This window comes from Mandrillus leucophaeus, unplaced genomic scaffold, assembly GCF_000951045.1.
Source record: "Mandrillus leucophaeus isolate KB7577 unplaced genomic scaffold, Mleu.le_1.0 Scaffold114, whole genome shotgun sequence".
Classification (NCBI taxonomy): domain Eukaryota; kingdom Metazoa; phylum Chordata; class Mammalia; order Primates; family Cercopithecidae; genus Mandrillus; species Mandrillus leucophaeus.
The window spans coordinates 3,964,647-3,980,404 of NW_012099654.1; the positions used below are offsets into that span (position 1 = coordinate 3,964,647).

At 41.3% G+C, this 15,758-nt stretch overlaps 1 protein-coding gene across 1 annotated transcript in view; it reads right to left on the reverse strand.

The window, feature by feature from the left end:
- Window positions 1-15,752, reverse strand: part of HEXB (hexosaminidase B (beta polypeptide)) — a 27,175-nt gene extending 11,423 nt beyond the window's left edge. Inside the window, exons 1-5 of the mRNA XM_011996594.1 lie at window positions 15,739-15,752; window positions 12,039-12,184; window positions 7,921-7,986; window positions 5,761-5,807; window positions 5,395-5,505 (exon numbers count right to left, since the gene is read on the reverse strand). The gene's annotated coding sequence lies outside the window, so the exon portion shown is untranslated. The remainder of the gene's footprint in view (window positions 1-5,394; window positions 5,506-5,760; window positions 5,808-7,920; window positions 7,987-12,038; window positions 12,185-15,738) is intronic.
- Between the last annotated feature and the right edge of the window lie 6 nt (window positions 15,753-15,758).

Here is a 15,758-nt window from a genome sequence, read left to right on the forward strand (position 1 = left end):
CTCCCACTTCAGCCTCTTGAGTAGCTGGGACTACAGGCGCCCACCACCATGCTCAGGTAATTTTTGTATTTTTTGTAGAAACAGGGTTTTGCCATGTTGCCCAGGCTGGTCTGGAACTCCTGGGCTGAAGCCATCCAAAGTGCTGGGATTTGGCTAAAATTTATTTTTCAGCAAAGAAAGAATGAGAAGAAATAGAAATTCTTCATCATACATACTTCACATGACACGTCAGTATACAAAAAGCCTCTGGAGATGTATTTATTCTAGACTGTGAGTTGTAACTTTGCTCTATGGGAGGAGAGCAAGCTTATAAATTCCAAGTATGTAGGGGACTGCCAAGAATGCAAAATGGTTCTTGGCTGCCACTGTGTTTGGGAATAGAGCAAAGGGAAAATGGGGCATTCATTTAAGTACCAGGACTTATAATTCCCACAGTTCTGAAATTTGAGTCCCAACCAAGAATTTCATTGCAAACTCAATACAATTCTCCCAGAGAAATTTTTGGGTGAATTGAGTTATTAATTTTATGTATACTCTAGAGGAATAACCAATATAATATTTATATAAAACATAAACACTACTTTTAAAAGATGAAAAATAATAAGGGAGAAGATTTGTCCAACAAGATCATGAAAACTTAAAGACTCCCTCTTCATCAAGGCTGAAGGGATTTGGCTGATGGAGTTAGGAAATCTTTTACATAAAAGGGGATTGTGCAGATAAATATATTGAGGATTAAAGGAGGATCTTCACTCTCAGAGAAGGGTGCTAGAAATAGAGGTGTTAATTGGAATTGAGCTTATTAATACAAACTCATGGTTTTTAACATAGACTAGGGGTTGGCAAACATTTTACATAAAGGGCTAGACAGTAAATATTTTGGCTTTGCAAGCCAGAGAGTTTGTTACACCTACTCCATTCTGCAATTGTAGAGTGAGACAATATGTAAACAAATGTATGTGGCTATATTCCTGTAAACTTTATTTGTGAGGCCAGACATGGTGGCTCACACCTGTAATCCCAGTACTTTGGGAGGCTGAGGCAGGAAGATTGCTTGGACCCAGGAGTTTGAGACCAGCCTGCATGACATAGTGAGACCTCATCTCTACTAAAAAATTTTTAAGAAATTAGGCGGGCATCGTGACACATGCCCGTAGTCCCACCCATTCTGGAGGCTGAGGTGGGAGGATTGCTTGAGCCTGGGAGGTTGAGACTGCAGTAAGCTGAGCTCATACCTCTGCACTCCAGCCTGGGGGTGACAGCGAGACCAAAACCCCATGTTTGTGAAAATAGATAGTGAACTGGATTTGACCTTTGGGTTACAGTTTGCCAACTCCTGATATAAACAGATAAAAAATTGGGAAAGATGTGTGTATGTTCATATAAATGTATACATACATAGGCACACACGTTTTCTAGCTGTCTCTGCTCAGAGGGTCTACAGTGACACCCTAGTAGCAATGAGCACACCTAGAGCCTAGATACTGGTTTCAAAATGTTGTTCACCACTAAAAGGGTTCCCTGAAGAAAAGTCTGAGGACACAGAAAAGACTGGGACAGGGAAGACAGGCCTGGAACATCATGTGCCAAAAAGAAAGAAAGTGCTCCAAGATTAAAGGGAACCTGCAAGGGAAATAAGAGGCAACTTGAAGGACTTCCAGTGACCAAAGCTGAGATAATTTGACTATTAAACAGGGAAAGTGGCCGGGCACGGTGGCTCACGCCCGTAATTCCAGTACTTTGGGGGGCCAAGGCAGGTGGATCACCTGAAGTCAGGAGCTCGAGACTAGCCTGGCCAACATGGTGAAACCCCGTCTCTACTACAAATACAAAAATTAGCGGGGCGTGGTGGTGCATGCCTGTAACCCCAGCTACTCAGGAGGCTGAGGCAGGAGAATCACTTGAACCTGGGAGGCGGAGGTTGCAGTGAGCTGAGCCCGCGCCATTGCACTCTAGCCCGGGCAACAAGAGCAAAACTCCATCTCAGAAAAACAAAAAACAAACAAACAAACAAACAAAAAACAGGGAAAGTAACAAGATTACAATCCTGAATAACATAGTAACCCATGAGTCAACACTGATAAAAATAATGAATACTTAAATAAAAGAGAAGGGATTGCTCTACCTTACACTTAAATGCCAAGTAATAAATGATAGAAGGAATGATGGAATTAGAAACATCACCACTGGGTAGCTACCTTAGTAATAACTGATTTAGGCAAGAACCATCTGTGGATGCTAAAACTAGTGAGTGAATGCTGGCTGAAGAATGGGATTTTACACTGTCTCAAGATCTCTTCCCACAAGATACTTAATTACTTGTTAAGTATGAAACGCTTTTAATTGACATCACAGTGGAAAAACCTGGCAGATGACATCTTAGGCAAGTTATAAGTGAACAATACCAGATATGAAATAAATAAGACATGGTGTCACCTGATATGCACTGAGAAGAACACAGCATCCTTTCTGCTTTATTCCTGCCAAAAAGGCATAACTGAATCTTATCTTCAAAGATGACAAAGTAAACATAGAAAACAAACATACAGCTGGGGACAGTGGCTCATGCCTGTAATCCTAGCACTTCAAGAGGCCAAGGTGGGCAGACTGCCTGAGCTCAGGAGTTTGAGACCAGCCTGGGCAACATGGTGAAACCCTGTCTCTACTAAAAATACAAAAAATTAGCCGGTGGTGGTGCATGCCTGTAATCCCAGTTACTCAGGAGGCTGAGGTTCGAGAATCATTTGAACCCAGGAGGCAGATTACAGTGAGCCAAGATCGGGCCACTGCACTCCAGTCTGGGTCACAGAGCAAGACTGTCTCAAAAAAAAAAAAAAAAAAAAAGAAAAAGAAACTTACAGTTTATAATATAAAATATACAAATAACTAATATGTTTAAAAAAAAAAAGGCTTATATTCACTAAAAAGCAAGGAAGTGCACATTAAAACAAGGAGATATATTTTATCATTAGATCAGCAACAAACGTGGCAAAGATGTACCACACTGTTGGCCAAGCATATGTGGCTATGACCGACCTGTCTAGAAGGCAGCCTGACAGTATATACCAAAAGTTAAAATGTACCAAAAATTAAAATATATACATCTTAAGCCCGGAAATCCACTTCTAAGAATTTATCCTCAAGAAATAATCTTGACAAGTGTACAAATATGTATGTGTAAAAACACTCTGCAGTTGCATTGATAATAAATTAACTTAGATGTCCATCAGCAAGAGACTAGTTAAAAAAAGTGAAATATTCAACTGTTAAAAGGGTGGCAAAGGCCAGGTGCGGTGGCTCACATCTGTAATCCCATCACTTTGCAAGGCCAAGGCAGGCAGATCACTTGAAGTCAGGAGTTTAAGATCAGCCTGACCAACATGATGAAATCCCATCTCTACTAAAAACACAAAAATTAGCCAGGTGTGGTGGTGGGTGCCTGTAATCCCAGCTACTTGGGAGGCAGAGGTAAGAGAATCACTTGAACTCGGGAGGCAGAGGTTGCAGTGAGCCAAGATTGTGCCACTGCACTCCAGCCTGGGTAACAGAGCAAGACTCCGTCTCACAAAAAAAAAAAGGGGGGGAGGTGTGGGGAGTAGCAAAAGTATGGTCTAATTTAAGTTTTTTAAAAACATTATATATGTTAATATATTCATTTTGTTTGTTTTGAGATGGAGTCTCGTTCTGTCACCCAGGCTGGAGTGCAGTGGTGTAATCTTGGCTCACTCCAACCTCCCTCTCCCAGGTTCAAGTGATTTTTGTGCCTCAGCCTCCCAAGTAGCTGGAATTACAGGTGTGCACCACCACGCCTGGCTAATTTTTTGTATTTTTAGTAGAGACAGGTTTCACCATGGTGGTCAGGCTGGTCTTGAACTCCTGACCTCAAATGATCCGCCTGCCTCCACCTCCCAAAGTGCTGAGATTACAGGCGTGAGCCACTGTACCCTGCCTAATATATTCATTTTTTAAGTCTAAAATGAGATAAGTAGGACATAAAAATGTATGTCGATCTTTGGCAAATGAAATTATGGGATGCCTGCCTATTTTTGCATATTTATATTGTTTAAACTTTTTACACTAAGCATTTATTTCTTAAAAGTGACAAGAGTGTCTTTTGGAGAAAAATTGCAGAGTATAATGTGAATGTAAAAATAATTTTTAGGCCGGGCGTGGTGGCTCATGTCTGTAATCCCAGCACTTTGGGAGGGTGAGGTAGGCGGATCACAAGGTCAAGAGATCGAGACCATCCTGGCCAGCATGGTGAAACCCCATCTCTACTAAAAACACAAAAATTAGAGGGGTGTGGTGGCACACACCGCTAATCTTAACTACTTGGGAGGCCGAGGCAGGAGAATTGCTTGAATCTGGGAGGCGGAGGTTGCGGTGAGCCAAGATCGCGCCACTGCCCTCCAACCTGACGAGAGACTGAGACTTCAACTAAAAAAAAATAACAATTTTAAAATAGCATATAGCATAGTGTCATCATAAATGATCAGGTGAAGGTGCAAAAAAACATGGGAGGAAACCTCCCCACCCCTACAAATTGGCAGGTGATGGTGGGGATTAACCAATAAAAAAAAGCCCATAGGAGAAAACAGTTATTGTCAACCTTCTTCCTAACCCATACCACCCCGGAGGTTCTGTATTCCTTTGGAATAGTTCCCTAGGTATAAAGCAGCACCTGGACTCCTTTCTAATGCCACTTACAAAAAAAGTAAGAGGAGGTCACAAAATTTAAAGGGCACTAACTAGAAGTATGGTGGCCATGTTTTCTTTTTTTTTTTTTTGAGATGGAGTCTTGCTCTGTTGCTCAGGCTGGAGCGCAGTGGTGCAATCTCCGCTCACTGCAACCTCCACCCTGGGAGGGTTCAAGCAATTCTCCTGTCTCAGCCTCCCTTGTAGCTGGGATTACAGGCACACACTACCACGCCTAATTTTTGTATTTTTAGTAGAGACGGGGTTTTGCCACGTTGGCCAGGCTGGTCTTGAACTCCTGACCTCAGGTGATCCACCTGCCTCAGCCTCCCAAAGTGCTGGGATTACAAGTGTGAGCCACCACACCTGGGTGGCCATGTATTCCTAACCAAAAGTCTAGACACATGATTTGAGAAAAGGGAGTATATGTAAGGGGCCAATGGGCATTGTTTAAACTTTCTCTTTACAGTCTTGGCTAAATACATGTTATACATGGCTCTCGCACTGAAAATAGGAGGGTGACTCTCAAGGGGACCTCCACATCACAGCTGAGGAAATACACTAGGGACTGAGGAAAGAATGTCCGGTGCTTATACAAATTTCCCCGTTCCAACCTACCAATAGTAACCAACGTAAAGTTACAACACAAAGGAGATACCTTCAGAATAGACGATGGATTAGAATGAAGTACTTACTTACCAGAGTTTTAAGAATAATCTTAACTGGCAGATAGTGTCTGGATGTATCAATCAAAATTCCTCTGTGAGGAAACCTTGGAGAATCAATAATGGTGGATTCATTGATGGTGAACTATAAGACAAAACAAAATTTTGCTTTAGTTTTAGAATTTTCTGTTGTCTTGAACTCAGTGAAGACTACAGCTACTTATACAAGCATTTCATAAAATATTAATTTAGAACAATAAAAAGTATGAAATTTACATTTACCAGCTAAGATAAATATCTGGGGAAAAGAAACCTTCAGGAAACAACAGCTAAACAGGTTACATTTTTTTCTATTAGTAATTTGTCTAACAATTTTTAGTAACATAATAATCATACTTACAGTCCCACAAGAATCTTGATAAACTAACTGGCTAAAGGTCTCTAAACCTGAGGAAAGTAAAATTTAATGCATTAATTTATAAACAAATTGAGATGATAAAAGCTATATTATTCAACCAGACTCATAACCAGGTAAGGCAAATATAATTAAATATAGTGTTATACCTGTATCCTCTAAAATATATTGTTATACCTACACCTACAGCCTCTACCATAATTTCTAAAATCGAAGCCAAATTTAAAAAAAAATCCATTGCACTTCTCTACTCATCTAATGAAAGTGCTTTACTTCATTGTACCCATACCCTGGGGTTTGTTTCAATATACACAAAAGAAGAATAGTAATTTAATACCAGTTTCTTAATAAATTTATAGCACTATGAGAGAATTTTTATAATCAAATATAGTCACTTTTAGAAGGTACCTAAATGTAACAGGGAAAAATGGCTGGAAAAACGATGAAACTATAAATAAAGGCCAATTTACAATATACAGTGTTTTACTTATAGCTGCAAAGACTAACTTCTGAACATTTTTTACTCAAGTGGATTATTCCCTGAATATACCAGTTGACAGGCTAATTCTTCTAAATGGCCTTGACTTGATTCAGATTCCTCATTCTAGCTGACAGCTATATAGCCAGGGAATTTATATCTTAAGAACAGTACAGTCATCTTTCCTATGCCTTCCTCTCTCCCCAATGTCATCAAGTACAGGTTCATGCTGGGAAGAATAACTTTGAAAGTTTCTGTTAAGTGACACTACATTCAATAATGATCAGTTTAGAGTACACTACTCCGAAAGTCTGATGGTAAACAGAAAATATGGACTTCTTGGACTAGAAATCTAGCCACTGCATACTCGCAAGACTGGTTTTTTTTGTTGTTGTTGTTTTGGGTTTTTTTTTGAGATGGAGTCTCGCTCTGTCCCCCAGGCTGGAACGCAGTGGTGCCAGCTCAGCTCACTGCAAGCTCCCTCTCCCTGGTTCAAGCAATTCTCCTGCCTCACCCTCCCACGTGGTTGGGATTACAGTCACGCGCCACTATGCCGGGCTAATTTTTTTTTGTATTTTTAGTAGAGATGGGGTTTCACCATCTCTAGTCTGGTCTCGAACTCCTGACCTCAAGTGATCTGTCTGCCTGGACCTCCCAAAGTGGTGGGATTACAGGTGTGAATGACTACGACCGGCCCCAAGTCTTTATTTTAATGACTATAAATTGGGTTAGTTCATATTTTTTAAAATTCCATTTCTAAAAACTCTATTTGGAAGTCAGTACAGTATCTTATCTGCCTAGAAAGGTAAAAGAAACTTTTGAACAGCAAATGTCCTGATGTCAAACTTTGAAGTTCAGACCCTGAAATTCTCAGGAAAAGCTTTTCAAGTTACTCCCTGCCCACTGCCTCTAACCAACTCAATAGCACATTTGCCTTTTATACTGCTCCTTATACAAACTTAGTTATGCTTCTAAATCCACAGGAATTTGAAATTAGGGAAGAGAGATGCTTGCTTCTGGAGTCAACAGAAGCGATAGCTGAAACAAAATTCCCTCATCAGAACAGGTTGGGGCCATGTGTAGTGCTATAAACATTACAGTCCCAAGAGCATCAGTGAATTACAGCACTGTAGGAATGTAATAACCTTCAAACAGTTTTTGAGAGGTCAAATGAGTTTTCTCCCATGCTATATTTATTTACTTGTATTTTTTTGAGACAGGGGTCTTGCTCTGTTGCCCAGGCTGGAATGCAGTGGTGTGATCTAGGCTCACTGCAGCCTCAACGTCCTGGGCTCAAGCAATCCTCCCACCTCAGCGTTCAGAGTAGCTGGGACTACAGGTCCACGCCACTATGCCCGGCTAATTTGTGTATTTTGTAGTGATGGGGTTGCGCCATGTTGCCCAAGCTGGTCTCAGACTCCTGAGCTCAGGCAATCATCACCCACCTCAGCCTCTCAAAGTGCTGACTCAAAGTGGTGTGAGCCACTGTGCCGACCTCTCCCATGCTTTACGAAGTATATGTTCAATGGAAATAATTTTGGAACTACATAACCAAGCATTCTGTAAAGGATCCAAGGCAGCAAAGGTTTGCTGTGCTTGATCTCACAAAGCACCAACTGAAAATTTTCCTTTACTGGAAAGTAACGGTGAAACTGCACGGAACTTACCTCGTAATGCTCCCCAAACTCTGTTGGCCTTAAGGACAGCCACTGGTTCTTTCACAAGTAGAGTATCTGTATTGGAGATTTAAAATCACACACATACTTTTGTTAATCCCTCAATGACACACAATAAGTTTCCTAAACATGTCACTGATATTTCTGGACTATTATTTTCTCCCAAGCACATGACCTGTTTCTCTAACTGCCTCCTGTACATCTCCATTTGGATGTCCTGTGGATTCCCTCAACTCCACATGCCGCAACAGAACTCTTCCCTCCCTCCTCCGCACACTTCAACCTGCTGGTCTTCTGTGTTCCTCATTTCAGTGAGTCACAGCACCACCATCCAGTCACTTGAGTCACTCAAGACAGGAATTTGGGTGTCATCTCCATGTTTCTTCATCTTCCCAAGAGAGTTAGTCTCTTCAACTTCTCAACAGAGTAGGGTCTTAGTTAAGCTAAGAGTTTAGTTGAAAATGCAAAAATTCCTCAGTTCCTACTAATCCTTGGTAACGTCCTAGGTGTCACTCAAATCTATTCCCTTTAAGGCCAGAGAGTTATCTCCACTCTTTTGCCTTCAGAATTTTCTACTTGCCCTGCACCCACCTTCCCTCAGTATCATCCAAACCTGCCTTAAGACTTACTCTCCAAATCCCTTTAGCTTAGTTTAGCTTTGTCCCACTCAATTAAAAGTTCACATCATCCAGAATGGGACTCCAGTTAGCTGCTTCTGGTGAGAGGCTAATCTTTCAATCTTTGAAACACATTCTAAGGTTGGCCCAATAGTCACTTAGTCTTTTAGAGAGGTCTGGAGTGGAATCAACCAGACATAGTAAACCCACAGATGGTAAAGAGATTGAAAGCTAAAGGGTGTAACAGCTGTGGACTTTGCCACAGCAAAGATGCTTAAGGGCTGGAGGTTAATGATTTAATACTGTGTCCTCTATGCTGGTTTATCACCTTCTACCACCACCACCATTCAGATGCTCACAGAATAGTTAGCTGCAGGTAGGCAAAAGTGCTCTATCAATAGTGCGAGCATCTCAGGTGACAGTCTTCTGACAAGATAGCCTTTTCCATTAGATAACCACATTCCATTAGATGAGTCAGCCAGTGCCAGGCTAAGAACTATATTGCTATTTATGAGCATAGTCTAATTATGTTTCCTCTACATCTATAGCAAATTCTTGGGTTGTTGTTGAGACAGTCTCACTGTGCTGCCCAGGCAGGTGTGGAGTGGCATGATCACGGTTCACTGCAGCCTGGACCTCCCAAGTAGCTGGGACTGTAGGCATGTGTCACCATGCCTAATTTTTCTTTTTTCTTGTAGAGACGAGGTTTTGCCATGTTGCCAGGCTGGTCTTGAACTCCTGGGCTCAAGCCATCTACCGGCCCCAGCCTCCCAAAGTATTGGGATTACAGGTGTCAGCCACTTCACCCCACCTGTATCAAATTCTTAATCAGCTACCTAGAGCTCACTGCTCCATTGGTCACTGTTTAAAAACTTTTTTTTTTTTTGCGCCACATTCTAGTTTTGAGATCTTCCAGAAATAGACAGAGTCACCTCAAAAACATTAATATATTACATATACTTAATACCAATTATTTTCTAATAGCTGACAACTGGCTGGTATTAAAAAGGACTAATTCAACTCAGTGGAAAATACATATAACAATTAGAAATTTGGTTTTCTAAATATATGAACACATAGCTACAGAATTTCCATTTTTACTTCACAACCAAGTTATTAGTGTTAACAATGATTACTTCCCTGAAGTGTGAAAGGAATGATATCACTGACTTTTCAGTTAGCCCATTCTGTATCTTTTTGCACCATAAATACATTTGTTTTGGAGGGTGAATATACAAATAACGTATCTATATATTCTGTTTAAAAACAATACATTATAGATAAGGCTAAAATCTCCTTTGAGATACTCACCCAACTCCTTCTACCTTCCTCAGAGGAAATACTTATCGGGCCTTTCTTAGGCTTGACATAGATATACATGGAAGGAGAATAGTATTGCTTTACGTGTGTGTTGATATATAAATGGGGTCCACCCCTACACATAATTATACAGCTTCCTTTGTTCAACTCAGCAGTTTAACTTGGCAGTTCTCCATGTGTGTTCTCTGTAATACTGCTTCTTTATTCTTAACTGTTGTGATCATACTATTGAGTAAAGATTGACAAGATGCATTCAGTCATTCCTCTATTGATGGATATTGAGTTTTGTTGACAATCCTTCACATTACAGGGAAACAGAATCAAACACCCTTGATTTATGTGTCCATTTATCTGCAGTAAAAGCTATTCCACTTCTCAGGGCATGCATAATTTTTAATAAATAGTGGTGCTTTAACATGTGTCACCTCCTCCAACATGTCCTCCCACTCTGGATGTTTGATATCTTATTTCCATTCATATGTGTTACTTTTATCGTCATCATCAACTAGTTTAAAGACTAAAAACTAGTTTATTCTTCAGCCAAAAATTTCACAATCACCTTGTCTCAAGAAACTTCCCTTTCAGAATAAAGAGGGTTTGTAGAACTGACTGAAAGATAAGCTATGACTCTCCAGTCTCGAAACTTCATTTTGTGGAATTTACAATCTGTTATCTGTATTGCCAAAGGACAGCAAAGATTCCTTGGCAACGTAATGACCATTTTCATCTCAATTCAGGTTGCAAATCCTACTTCACGTGGTGTCAGTGCTGAGTATCAACTGGAATGATACCTGACGTTGGTGAATTTTCCTATTTCTTTTCTAAGAAGAGCTACAGAATTGAAGAGAAAGCAAGCCGTTTTTCAAAGAGATGTATTATTGAGAAATCTCATCTAAACCAGCAGGATGAAGACATGTACTTAACTGTGAGGCAGTCTGGGGGTAACGGAGTTGCTCTTTGCTCTAAATTTGTGGCATCCTATCTTTTTTTTTTTTTTTGAGACAGTCTCACTTTGTCCCCCAGGCTGGAGTACAGCGGCATGATCTCGGCTCACTGCAACCTCTGCCTCCTGGGTTCAAGTGATTCTCCTGCCTCAGCCTCCCGAGTAGCTGGGATTACAGGTGTGCACCAACACATTTGACTTTTTGTATTTTTTAGTAGAGATGCGGTTCATCATATTGGCCAGGCTGGTCTTGAACTCCTGGCCTCAAGTGATCCACTCACCTCGGCCTCCCAAAGTGCTGGGATTACAGGTGTGAGCTACAGCGCCCGGCCTCTATCTTTACACTCAGTTCCCCTGTCTGCTGTCTCTTGCACGAATCTTATATTACACATGTCCTTACACTGCTCTTCTTTGATGCCTTGGTGCAATTCCACATTATTCTCAGGCAGTATACCCTATAGAAAAGGCACGTCCACTTGTTTGTTCTAAAACAATTTGGGAAAAGCCCTAGAGAATAATGTTTTAGGTAACAACAAGGACAAAATCATACAGCTAAATGTCGATTATATTGTCAATCAAATGAAACTGCTGTACCCACCCTCTCCCCCAAGCTCTGCATTATCTTTTGTAAAATTATAGATTATAAATAGAGATCATAGATACAAACAGATGTTTTCAAAGACAAAAGTTAAGAAATTACCTAGATGGTCAAAAGAGATTAGCCAATTCAGCTTATCCATACAGTGACAGAACATTATTCAGCCATTGAAAATGATGTCACAGAAAACTAGTGAAATTCATGTTTATAATGTATTTTGCAAAAAAGCATGATACAAAAATATAACAAAAATACAAGAAGCACATGTACAGAATTACTGCCATTTTCATCTCAATGCTTATCATGTTTGTATTTATGTCTATGTAAAATGTTTAAATGTTTTACTCTGGAAAAAAAAAAAAATACACCTAAAATGACAGTGATTAATTCTGTCTGCTGGGACTAAGAGTGATTTATTTCTTCTTCTTCTGCACTTACTGTACTTACAAATTTTCCACAAAGGCTATGTACTACTTTTATAATCAGACTTTAAAGGTTATTTTTAAAATAGGAATCATAAACTCACTGGTTGAGAACTCACAGTGGTTCCTAACATGGAGACAGTTTTTGGCAGTGAAGTCCGTCAGTGAGCACCTGGGCTATAATACACTCACATTGCAGAGGTACTTACAAGACTCATCTGAAGATATGTTGGGGAAAGCGTCACACTCTGACTGCAGGGTGATTGAGACAAGAAGTTGCTGAAGCTGGGATGTAGCCTGGGATTCAGCAGGTTCATGATCGCACTTGTAGAAACCAAAAATATAGCCATGATATCTGTTTGAGAAATAAATGTAAACACATTTTAAAAGGATTTTAGCCAAATTTTAAAAATGGATGTGCTAGTAACATTGCAGTTAACGCCTCAAATCCATGCTGCCCATTATAAGTCCAACTAGAGATTCTCACCTCAAGTTGTACATTAGAATCACTTGGGAAGTTTTTCGAAAATGCTAATGTCCACACCTTCCGAATCAGAATCTATGAGAATGGGATTCAGGCATGGGAATTTCAAAAGCTTCCCCACACTCCGAAGTGACATATGAAGCCCCTGTTAATAACCAATAATGAAACCATCATGGTAATCCATCACTCTTGGGAATGAAAAACCAATTCTGCCCAGTGATTGGATGTGGGGGTTAGGGGGAGTTCTTCTGAGCAAATCACAAGAAAACTTTGTTTCTCTGTGAGAGCTGGACCAGTTCCTGCTACACTAACGTGGACAGACCAGAGATGGAAAGAATATGGATCCCTGGTAACACTGTTGAGTCACTTAGTCAACTTGCCCTAAATACATTCCTACTTTTGGACATCCTAATGTGTGAAATAAGTTTTCTTATTGTTTAAGCCAGATTGAGTCAGGGTTCCTGTTACCTTCCTGCAAAAGTATCCTAGCTTATATATAAATCCCCAAAAGAAGGTCCAGAATTCTCACCAGAGCCTTTAAAATTAACTTTTTGTTGGCGAGGCGTGGTGGCTCACGCCTGTAATCCCAGCACTTTGGGAGGCCAAGGTGGGAGGATCATGAGGTCAGGAGTTCAAGACCAGCCTGGCCAACACAGTGAAACCCCATCTCTACTAAAAATACAAAAAAAATCAGTGGGTATGGTGGCAGGCACCTGTAATCCCAGCTACTTGGGAGGCTTAGGCAGGAGAATCACTTGAACCTGGGAGGCAGAGGTTGCAGTGAGCCGAGATCACACCACTGCACTCCAGCCTGGGTGACAGAGTGAGACTCTGTCTCCAAAAAAATAAAATAAAATAAAATAAAACAAAATAAAAAGGTACCTTTTGTTGGTATCCAAAAACCAGGGAATATTAAATAAAAAAGATCAGATAGGCTTCAGAGCAATTGTTTTTGGTATCCAAAAATCAGAATATTAAATAAAAATGTAAAGGCACTAAATAAAAAAGATCAGATAAGCTTCAGGACAATTGTTTAAATATTTTACAGATTTTGGCAAGCCAGAAGGTTATATATGCTACTTATGTGTAAGAACATCTTACGCTTTTTCGCAGAAGAGGAGGTTGGAAAATTGTGACATGTTTGGGAGTGTATGGAAGTTAACCAATGAGAGAATGGAATGGATGAAGGTGTTGACAGAAAACCTTGACAGATTAAAAAGGAAATTAAGATCACTGAAATACATACTTACAAAAGGTTAAGATGGTAAATTTTATATTTTTTCCATACTTAAAATTTTTAAAAAAAGGAAATTAAAGCTGCCAACAGCTTCGAGATCAGAGTTGGAAACTGGCTTAGAACTTTAACCCTAGGTAGTAAAATTCTAACAGAAAACTCAAAGGGCTGTGAAGCAGTATGTCAAAGGTATGTGGGTTAGTTTAGCCTTCCAGGAAATGAAGGAGTGAAGCTATTTATTTTTTAAAATGAGTGACTAGCATGTGATGGACGCTGTCCTGGAAGCTGAAGAAGCAGCTATGCATCTAACAGCTGAACTCTCTGCCTGCAAAAAAACATACTGTTTCAAAGCAGGGTTTGTGATACAACTTGGGCTCTTCAGAGACAGGGGCTATGTGATTCTGAACAATCTGAGGCCCCGGCTGTGTGTTCCTGACCACGTCACACTTTCTGAACACCCCATATTTCCAAATCTTTCCAACTCCACTGTGCTTTTACTCTGAGATAGCTACCGCCCGTGCTGAGCTCCTAGAATGCTCACATGCATGCCTTCACGTCTTAGCCATAAGGGCTAATACATTTTATGACCTGCTTCCTAATAACGCCAGGCATAATTAATGGCTGCTCCACTCAGAGGCCATGAATTAGGCAAACTCTTCAGGCAGTCACCCGCACCTGCCTTGAAATGCCAAGCCTTGCCTTCAAATCATCTCAGCTGATTCAAGTCCTGGTTATCTACCTATTGTTAACTTACATCACCTATGCTTTCTTGTCATCGTCAGTTCAGCGTATTACCAAGTCCTTGTTTTACTTAGCAGTATGACACAGAAGGAAAATCCAATTCTACAAGCTGAACTCCAAGGCAAACATAATAAGGGTGTTTGTTTTTAAAAGATTTCCAACCCTAGTCGTGATCTTCTGAGACAACCTTCGTGTACTTTCCATGCAATCTTTCTGAATATCCCAATGCAACCAAACACTTTGATTCTACATCTTAACCCCCCTCTGGCCTTAGCAGATTGGATACCAAAGGCTCATTAGTGTGTGTGCCTAAAATAGGGACTGATAATACCCATTTAGTTGTACAAAACAGAAGGAAACCGTGAGCCTTCTGATTGTAGAGAATGAACCATCTCTGCCATCAGCATCTCGGGCCTCTTCAGCTTGAGCCTAGGCACCTGTCCTATCTGGGGTCAGAACACGTTATTCAGTTAGTTTTGCATTTCCTCCCCACCTGTTCAGTGTCCTGCAAGCACACTTAAGCTCTATAGTATCTACTGGGCACAGCGACAGGCTTGGGGAATGCCAGGAGGCAGTACAGTTAGCACCAAATTACAGTTCTGCGGGGCACGATACGCCTTCAGGACAGTCCTACCTACACAAGTCTCACACTGAAGGGACAGTGTGTGGCTTCTTCAAACATCTCCCCAGGGGAAACTGTCTTCTCTATGGTGTGATTGGCTGACTCCCATGACAAAATTCACCCTGTCCGCAGCCAAAGGGTGAGGGAGACAGAGGCGCTATCTAGGGCTCTGTAAAAGAGGAAGCAGGGAGAGCAGGCACATGATTGGTGTTGAGAAACAAAGTTGGATACTGTCTAACCACTGGCCGCAGAAACGTAGTTAGATGCAAACATCTCACATTTTATGTGGAAGAGATTTTAGGTGAGAGGGGAGTTTAGGCAGTGCTCGAAACTGAGGACTTCCGCCATTTGAGTTATTACCAGGAGATTTGAGGAGAGGCAAGGGGGTGAAATTGGCCTATAAATGACAGTCAGCTTTGGGGAATTCCTGGTCCCTCAAGAGAGCTTGTCTAAGCCTTTCAGGTAACTTATCCCTTTGAACGTCCTTCAAATAAGGAGCTGTCACTTTCCTCCCCAGCTCTGGAGCTGGGGAACCGGGTGTCCCCTCCATCCATGTCATTTGCCCAACAAGGCCTCAGAGCAAACTCCCTCTTCCACTTAGTATCCTGCTCTCAAACCAGGGTTCCTGAGCACCCAAGGTGTCCCTTAAGAAGCAGTAGGAGGGTGGGGGCAAGAGCGTGGGTTCAGTCCGTGTGGCGCTGGGCAGATCGCCTGCCTGCTCGGGGGGCCGTTTCCTCGTCTGCGCAGTGGGGTGGTGAGGGTCTGCAGAGCGCCCCGGGGTGGTCCACCTCCCCTCCCCCAGGACACTTCCCGGCCGGGAGCGCTCACCGCCGAAACGCTTCCTCCAG